The sequence below is a fragment of the Euphorbia lathyris genome, chromosome 3, assembly GCF_963576675.1.
Source record: "Euphorbia lathyris chromosome 3, ddEupLath1.1, whole genome shotgun sequence".
In the NCBI taxonomy this organism is placed as follows: domain Eukaryota; kingdom Viridiplantae; phylum Streptophyta; class Magnoliopsida; order Malpighiales; family Euphorbiaceae; genus Euphorbia; species Euphorbia lathyris.
The window spans coordinates 108,943,774-108,953,711 of NC_088912.1; the positions used below are offsets into that span (position 1 = coordinate 108,943,774).

Here is a 9,938-nt window from a genome sequence, read left to right on the forward strand (position 1 = left end):
AGGTGGACTTACTTGTCAGAAATAGTTTGAAAGAATTGCTTAGTTTGCCAAAATGGTTTCAGAGGACAAGGGTGAAGAGGAAAGGGAATTAGAGTTCTACTCTTACTACATATATTCTCTATAAAATGAGATTACATCTAATACAAGATCACAAATACTAAAATTGTTTTCATTAATCATGCTCTGCTTTTCACTAAAATTCATTAACAATCTTGATCAAGTTCAAGCTCTTAATAATTGACAATTGATGAATGCAGATTCTATATCATCTATGTCTTCCATTGATTTCTCATCTTCCTCAATAATGCATTCTTCACCCCAATTCAAACTCGATCAATCACTCCCTTCATCCTTTCAGTCGGATAATTCTGATTCGGAAACTTCAAATTTGATAAATCTTCAATTTGAAAATCTTGATTAGGATTTTCTAATCCATCTATGGAATCAGAGAAATCCTGATCCAACAACAGCTTGGAGCAGAACTCATACTCATCTGTTTAACATCAACAAAATGATGATCAAGCAACTCCTTCACTGTCTATCGCGCTCTGATCTCTTAAAAACACTTGCTAAAAAAATCCTTCCCTTTCTATTGTAACCACATTGGAAATTCAGGCATGTCCTATATATAAGAATCCAATTATAAGTAAAGCCAAAACTGGATCATTAGTATACTCTGACCATGAGATTTTTCCTATCACCATTTATATAATTGTGCAACCTAATGCCCGCTCATGAACCACACAAATGTAGTTGTGCCTGAGAAAACATCTCCTTTTAGTTATAAGAATGTTCTAGCCCTGAATATCACAATGTGGTAATCGTTTTCTGTGTAAATAATTTAAGCATTCAATGATATTTCTTGTGTTTAAAAATTAATTATTCATTTATGAAATAATTAAATCTGAAAATTAAAGAAATATCATACACAAGAAATATCATTAATGCTTAGATTATTTACACACAAAAATTGATAATTTGCTGATTTAGGATGTGCTAGATATGTACACTGTGGTTGCATGACGAGAGGAACAAGGATTTCTGGCTCATGTGTATGATATTATGTTGCACAATTATAGAAATGGTGATAGCTTTGATTGTTCCCAATGTTATAAAACTCGGACCGGTTGGTCACTACAAGAAAAACGGTAATTAGTAACCAAAAATCTGGTTGCTAAATTGGTTGCTAACACTATTTACCAACCAGAATTGCATATTTAGCAACCAAACTGGATCGGTTGGTAATTGCAAGGTTGCTAAAACTTTGATACCATATCAAGCTTCTCGGTTGCAATGTTTGCAACCACCATTTCAGTAGCTAATTTGGTGGCAAAATTAGAAACCGATCACTTGCAACCATATGTCAGTTACAAATCAATGAACAATTTTGCAAATCTATTATGGTTACAAACTAACTTTTGGTCACAAGTAATCTGGTTGTTAAATTTATTGCTATATGTCTGCAAATTTATATATATATATATATATATATATATATATATATATATATGTATATATATATATCTTAAAATATTATTTCTACAATTTTACTAAACTAACATCATATAACCATTTCAGAAATTCCATAATAAAACAGAAAATATAAATTATATAAAACTTATTAATGCGTAATAATTCAAGTTATACATTCGCTAAAAAAAATTTAAAGTTACACATTGGTGTAAAAAAAATTAAAGTTATATATAAACTAAATTAAATACAAATAATTGTTGCTTGTATCCATACAAGTAAATGTTGAGAAATCGGTCTCTTGGGTAAGGCACATGATCTGCTCGAGGGTGCACATTCATCATGCATGATGTGGGAAGCATAACGGTTGAAATTTTCTCACCTGAACGAAAACCAAATGAACAAAAAAAAAACATGATAAATCAATCTAAACATAATCACAATTACATTCAATTTTCTTTAATCACGAGAGTCTAGAGTGTGTTTTATAGGATTTATAATTAGATACAGTTTTCCGAACTTTTCACGGTTTTATATGATAGTTCATGTTAACCGACCCCGAACCATTTCGAGGCTAAGGCTTTGTTGTTGTTGTTGTTGTACAGTTTTCCGAACTACAAAAATTTTAAAAATCCTCATAAGTGCACTCTGTTTTTTATGCATTGAATTTAAGTGTTAAATGACATTTTTTTTATCAATACTTACATTATAAACTGTATCAACAATCTTCAATGGACTAGTAAAATTAGAGGATCTGAGCAGCTGTATTCAACTTCAAGAGGGTCATAAGAGCAGTGCGATCTACTTGAACTGACTTGAACTGAATCCAAGGATGGCCTGCAAAACAGTAGAATAAGTAACATTAGGAACATTCCAAACATGAATTTAAAAACTATAAAAAGCCCTCTGCAACTTATTTAGTGTTCAATGAATTCAAGTTTAGCCATTCATATGAATTTAAATATCATCACTTGCTCCACTTTTAAATAGCAGAAGGTGTTGTTAAGAAAATCATTCAAAACATGTGCCCATCTTATAGAGCTAATCCTAAACATGAAAATCAATGGCTTCCTCAAGAGGAATTGATCGGGAGTTAGCAATCCTACATATGGCCACTTCAAGCAGAAATCCTACTCATGTCCAGGAACCACAGTAATACACCTTAGGTGAAATTGCATAAATGAATATCCATTTTAATAGAAGATCCTATTTGCAAATACATGAAGAGATGATTTTACAATGATGAAAAATTATCACTTAACTAGTAACATTGCATATCAATAACATGAATTGACTCAAAGAACTATTTATAAAAATATGGCATAAATTATACTTTACTCCTCAAAGTTGCATGAATAGATGTTATATGAATTTTTCTATATCCATCCTAAGATATGAACTTAAAGCACGAGACAGGGCATCGTTACTTAGCCTTTTATCCCCAAAAGGCAGAACCAATTATCTACACTAACCCCAAAATCAGAAACAATTATCTATTAACCCAAAAGGCATAACTAATTTGCAGGTAACTGATGATAACCAAAAATACAATTGTAATTATCATTTAAAACTATAATATCAAAAGCTAAGTTCAAGACTTCATCAGGACTCTAGCCAACATTTTAGCATTTAAAATAGAGACTCCACCATAAGTAACACCATAATGAAAATGACCTAACCAGTAAGTTATTAGCTCTTCTCAACCTCAACTTTTCAGCAAACCTCAACTTTTCGCACAACAGGAAAAGGTAACAACAGAAGCACAATGAAAACCACTTACCATAGACGAAACTAAAAACACTTCAAACAAAATGAATGCTTCAATGCCAACATCAAACACTTCATCAAACACTTCAAACGCTAATACAACTTATTTATGATAACAGAAACCCTAGAAATAAACAATTAAGAGTCAATGAAAAGGACAAAATAAAAGTAAGACTGAGACTGACCTCCCTCACAGCCTCCATTAAAGAGAATGAGAAGCTCTAGAACTCCGAAAAAAATGATTGACTAGAACAGGGTGAGAAATCACAAAACTCCATGAACATCACAATAACCATCCCAAATCCAAACAAATATAGCCAAACAACCAGCTCAAGCCAAAAGACACATAATACCCTTTGCATCTCTAGGAGTTCTTAGAACTCGCAAGAACCCGAAAGAAAAAAAAAACCCCAAGTCGAAGAAGAGCGTGTAGAATGAGAGGAAAGAGCAAACCTTAGTCTTACCTTGCATGTTGTTGGGAATTTTTCTCGATTGCGACAATTTAGCGGAAGCGATAAAACAATTTTATTGAATTTATGAGGTTTACAAGAGTGTGTTCTCTAGAAATTTTCTAGAGTTACAATGAGATAAAAACAAAAATACTACACTCCGGTGTTTCCCGAAAATACCCCGAAATAATTATCTTTACTATTTTTATCTCTCCCGAAAATATTTAAACTACCTTTTCCAAATTAAAATCTCCTAACCGGAGACTTAATTCTCACAAAACTCTTTTAATTCATTTTGCCTTGCTCCCTAAACTCTTAATGCTCTCAACTCACATTTTTACAAAATTGTGATTTTTTGCTCCATCTCCTCCTTGGCTTTTATAGCTCAAGGAGGGAACATTGCCAGCAATTAATATGCTGGCAATGTTTACCTTGACCACCAAAATTCGGTGGTCTAATTTAGACCATTGAATTCGGTGGTCATTTTCACACCATTTTTCTTTTCCTTTTTTTTTTTTTTAATAATTACAAATTACATAATCAGTTCCTAATTAATACAAATTACAAAATAACTCTTCATTAATCGGGACTTCACAACAATTCCTTAATTGTTTTAAATTAATAGTTAATTTTTTTTCAACACATGTAGGGATAGAGGCCAGCTAGACACCTTCAGGCAGCCAAGGACATCATCGGAGTAAACCGGCAGGCGCCCGAAAGCCGAAGTTGTCCGACAGAACCCTTAGAGGTCTGATTGGAACGAAACAAAGCCATAGAACCCATCTAGGAGAAGTAGAGGGAGATTGATTAAAGAGAAACTGAAGTGAAACAGAACTCGTGTTTTCAAGGGTTCCAGGAGGACAATGATGCAAGAAGTGGAAGATGGGAGAGAAGGTGGAGGCAGACAACAAATGTAATTAGGGCTAATCTCTAATTTCTCCATAGCACAAATATAAATCCCTAAAATGGACCAAATGGATACATCGGGCCTATTTAACCTTTATTTCTTAATGGGCTTGGTAAAATAATGCTAATTTGATTTCTTCATTCCTCACTTATATTTAGACTCATTAATTTAATTCAAATATACATGTTTATTACTTTATGTATTTGAATTGTGTTTTATAGTCTTAGTCGATGAATTCTATTCGTTGGCTAAATTTCATAATGTAGTTTCCAAATAAATATATAATGTATTATTAGGTTCAATTTAATACCAAATCCAACTTGTGTGAAAAGATTTCATATTTTTGTGATTTAATAATAGAATTGTAGTTTAATATTTATAAATTCAGAGAAATATTTATCTTTATCCATCTCATACAAAAGACAATATAATTTTTAATTTTTTTTATGTCTAATCATATGTTTATGAATTGTTACTAATAAATGATAAAATGATGCACATATGAAGTGTAGATAATAAGATTTATGATCGATAATACAGTTTGATGAATTATCTATCAAATTGACCCAATTTGCCAACTTTATGAGTAAAATTGCTCTTCATAACCAATGTTAGTGGTAAAATTGCACCATTTTGAACGATTGAGATAAAATTGCTCATGGATGTAGATGTTAGACGTATTTTTGCAACTTACCCCCTTAAATTTATTTTATACTTAAAAACTATTATTTTAAATATTAAAATATAATTTTATATTTTTCTTTTGTTTAAAAATATATTACCAGCATTTCTTTCTCTCTCCTTTTTTTCCTATTTAATTTCACTCAAAATATAATTCAAATATCCAAGTATATATTATATATAGAAGTCCCTAAATGGCGTTAAAAATTTGCAACCACAAAATATATTTTGAGACCATTCGGTTGCAAAGTTTGCAACCATACACTACTAGAAAATACTTGTTTACTGACGGAAAATCCCGTCAGTAAACACTTAAATTCCGTCAGTAAATACATTTATTGACGGATGTCTGATAGAAAGAAAACCGTGGGTGAAATACACGTCAAAGATTCTTCCTGACGTTATTTTGACGGATATTCGCACAGTTTATTGACGGAATGTTCCGTCAGCAAGTTTTGACATTTCATTGACATATCTTTCCGTCAAGCGTCCCTGACGTTTTACGGACATCTCAACCGTCAAAATATTCTGACGGAATCATTTGACGAATTTATTTCGTCAAAATACATTTCCGTCAAAAAATGCTTTCCCTGACGGAAATTTCCGTCAATAATACAAAAAGAAAAAAAAAAAAAATAAGAATAAATTATTGTACAATAAAATTATAAAATTATACCCTCGATAAAATATAAAATATATAACATATACATTTGCAATCTTAATTATAAAACACACAAAATAGCTCAAAGCCTCGTTGATCCAAAATTCATAACAAATAAATGAATGTGTCAAAATTAGGGTAATTGCAACTGATTGGAGAAGAATGATACTACAATATTTATGTCCAAAAATTGTTACAGCAAAGAATATAATATACCAATTGATGTTTTGAAACTCTGCAATGTTCTTCAAATCTACTTTGACACAGTTCCACAGTCCACAGGACGGCGAGCTTCCTCCATACATTGCAATAATCCAATGGCACCTGCTAATTAGTTGAAGGCATATTTTTTATACAAAATCAGATGGTATGAAACAAAAAGCATTAGAAAAGCTAGAATATAGATAATCCAAATTTTTCTATACAACTTTGAAGCACCATTAATCATTAGAACCCCAAGTATAAAGCACAAATAACCAAGCCATACGATCCATGTTTTCCAAAATTACTTATTGAAGTATGGTTGAATACATTAATCTTAGTTCAGAGTTCAGTAAGTAGTTCAGATATATATAATGTGGTAAACATGATTTCAATTTTAAAGCTTAAAAATGTAAGATGCTCTAAAATAGTGCTAAGGTTGATACATAAGATTCTATGTCCCATGTCATTGGTGCAGGATTAGAGCTCTTCTTTAAACACTGAACTCTGAACTAAGGAGTAAGAAGTGGCGAATTAGTAAAGATCAGAGAACCAGTTTCCCTCTAAGAAACTGCGAAGTGCCAAAAGATTTTCTCACTACATGTTCTCAGGGCTTCATGATTTCTTTAATCCATATCCATACTACACTGTTTTACTAATGCATATTATATATATACTCTAAAACTAAGCAGAATAATCTTTCAGCGTTCTACAAACTTAGACAATAACTGCATTCACCACTCCCATGTCACTACATGCATGCATATAAATCTCCAGCGCTGCTCTTCCCCATCAATATTATATTATGGTGCCAGATGCCAATTCCTTTGTCCAACTCTAACCAGTAATGGCTGCAAGCCTATATACGATATTTTTTAATATTATAATCCATAACAGTTCCCTCCATATTTAAACCAGTGGTCATCTATAAGTGTATACAGTTGTATGCATGCAAGAAAATATCATTCTAGTTGAAAAGGGAGCAGCAGGTATGACTTACGATTCTACTCTTTTATTTTCAACCATCAAGTGAAGGATGAAAAATGTGTACATATTATAGCATCATGTCAAATATCACAAGAGAAGACTTACAGAAAGACTCTTCATGATTAGATGCTCCACATCTTCAATAGAAAGTTTTGTACTGTCAGCAATGACATTTAATGGAATAGTTCGATCTTCAGAAGGACGGCTGTAAAGAAGCATGTCTTATTTCAATCACATGTAGTTCAGATGATGCTAAATTTTCTAATTTAGCAGATGGAAATAGTAAGTAAACAATGTCGAGAAAGATATCTATAAATGTACAGATACCTAAAGATGATTTCCATCAAGCAAAGGATGTTAATCTTTTCCAATAGCTTATGTTAATTCTCAACCAATGTTGGCTGAGCCCTCAAAGATGCATTATGCAAGCACACGATACAATTCTTGTTAGCGAACAAGATCACCAAGATTTAATGCCTGAAGGATATAGTAAAGCCACTCAACTGGTGTTCCCAGAAGACTCTTTATCTGTTGAAAGATTAATTGGGAGATCATTCCAAACATAATATTGAAGATAAATGCCATTGTAAATTTAATGGAAACATCGCCATTGTAAATCCAACAAATGAAAGTGCCTGAAAAAAGTAAATATAGAAAAACAAGTTAAGGAATCACCATGCAAGTAATCGTGTTGATAGAATTTTTTCCTTTGCCCCTTAAGTTAGGAAGAGGATAACTGTGGTTTATAGGCCACATTAATTGCACTTATACTAAAACTAATTAAGAAATAATGCAAATATGGAATGGATCAAAAGCAAAATTTTAAGCCCCGACGGGGAAGACCAGAAAAGGAAATTTGACTCCAATAATAAGAATTTAGAGAAGAATGATGAACAAAGAAACTTACTGCTCCATCTGACCACTGAATAGATTTAAGGTCAACATGCTCAAGAAAGTTTATGTGAAAACATTATTAAGAGGCACAGTGTGACAGCGCAATGGTATACAAAAAAAACATTTTCAACTTATTGTATAAGAATGGATCACCATTTTGTTGAATAACAAGAAAACCATATTCCTAGCTAGAAAAATTTATTGTTGCAAGCAGTTAAATGCTATGAAAAGGATACATTTGGATTGTACTAATGGTTGCTCCAAAAAACCTAGCAGCGCCATAAATTCAACTCGATTTGCACTCTTCATAAGAAACTCCTACATTGTATATAAAAACAAAATAAGATGGTTAGACGATAAAAAAAAATGGATCCATATGTTAAGATCAATGTTTTGATGCTAATAATTAAGTTGCATCTATCAAACTCTCATCCACTTCTTAAACATTTATTCACTTAAGTTTCAAAGTTTTTGCAAGAAGCTATGTTACAACCACAATGACCCCAGTCCCATTCCGCTACACTGAAATAGTGATTGAGTCTCATGACTACAGACTATATCATAAAAGGGGTGTCAAAACAGGTTATCGTTTATATGATTATATATGATAGGAAAAATGATAATCATTGTTTGTAAATAAATCAACACCACCCTGCACAGATATAGGAAGAACAACATGGCACAGAACTCTTGCAATAAATATACGTGAACTAGATTTGAGTGAAGTGAGAAATTTGATTTTTGTTTATTTGTTTTGAATGATTTGAGTGCGTTTTGCATTGAATACTTGTTAAAAATCTCCAATGAAAGATGATTTTGATGGCGAAGAAAAGGGCTAACCCTGCGTTTTTGGCAGTATGACCTTCTCACTATTTTATTATTTCATTTTTAACAACTAAAAGATGAACAAGGTCCTTTAGTTTCCCACCTGAAGGCTTCACATCCAACCATTCAAAATATGCACTCACTATAGAAGCAAACTAAATCTATCAGTTAAGACTTCAAACTGATGCATCTGTTAGTATAAAAAACAAGTCCCTAACTTTCATTTGCCAGAACAAGCCCAGAATTTTTGCAATTTCAAATCAAATATTGATCAAATTACCAACCCCTCTAAATTATAAATTCAATAAAGATATTCACTTTCTGTAATTAGTTTTAAAATCAAACAATCTATAGTTTAAATACCTTGGAATAAAATGGTACCGAAGAGATTAGCAAGGATGGATGATCCTCACCTGGCCGAAGCAACCTTCACGTTAAAGGACTATCGCGCTGCCCCGTGGGAAGAATAACAATCGTCGTGGGGATCGCCTAACACCGCTATACAGAGAGTCGCCATTTTCGTTTGAAGGGAGAAGTCACTGCTGATTTGAGGTGAACTGCGGCCAAAGGAAGAAACCGTAAGGTTTCGGACTAAAGAGAAATGGAGAGAAAGACGCAAACATGGCTTAAAAACCCTAAGTTCAGGAAACAAAAGAATATATACAATATGGGATTTAATCTTGGCCATCTAGTCAACTGGAATGAAATCAACGGTAGATTCCATGAAGATAAAAGACACAGTTATTAGACTAGAAAAAGCTAGTAAAACAATAAAAAAATGTAGTGTAATGGTTAGATCAGTATTCTAGTAATGGTGACGTGGAGAGTTGGATCCCACTAAACATCATTTTGTTGTGAGCTTATATATAGTATATATTTTTCCCCTTTTTAATATTTTTTTAAATTAAAATCAAATTTTCTCTGTGACTTCAATTTTTATTCTATCCAATTTTAGTTTTAATTTTTTTCAAAAATCAAAATATCAACTTATATATTTAATTATTTTTTTCTTTTATTTTTTTTATAATATTTGTTTCTTAAATTAAAATCCAATTTTCTCTTGCCTCAATATTATGTATTCTATCCAATTTTAATT

The 9,938-nt window shown here is 32.0% G+C and overlaps 1 long non-coding RNA gene across 6 annotated transcripts; it reads right to left on the minus strand.

Moving 5' to 3' along the window:
• Positions 1–6,021: 6,021 nt before the first annotated feature.
• LOC136223840 (uncharacterized) lies at positions 6,022–9,452 on the minus strand. 6 transcript variants are annotated; one of them, XR_010686153.1, is made up of 4 exons: positions 9,206–9,452; positions 7,451–8,335; positions 7,229–7,328; positions 6,022–6,262 (listed from the first exon to the last, which is right to left on the minus strand). It is a non-coding gene; the product is annotated as an uncharacterized lncRNA (long non-coding RNA). The 6 variants fall into 6 exon arrangements; XR_010686154.1 differs by lacking the exon at positions 6,022–6,262 and having other exon boundaries at positions 6,689–7,328; positions 7,451–7,758; positions 8,254–8,335; XR_010686155.1 differs by lacking the exon at positions 6,022–6,262 and having other exon boundaries at positions 6,689–7,328; positions 7,451–7,758; positions 8,031–8,335.
• Positions 9,453–9,938: the final 486 nt, after the last annotated feature.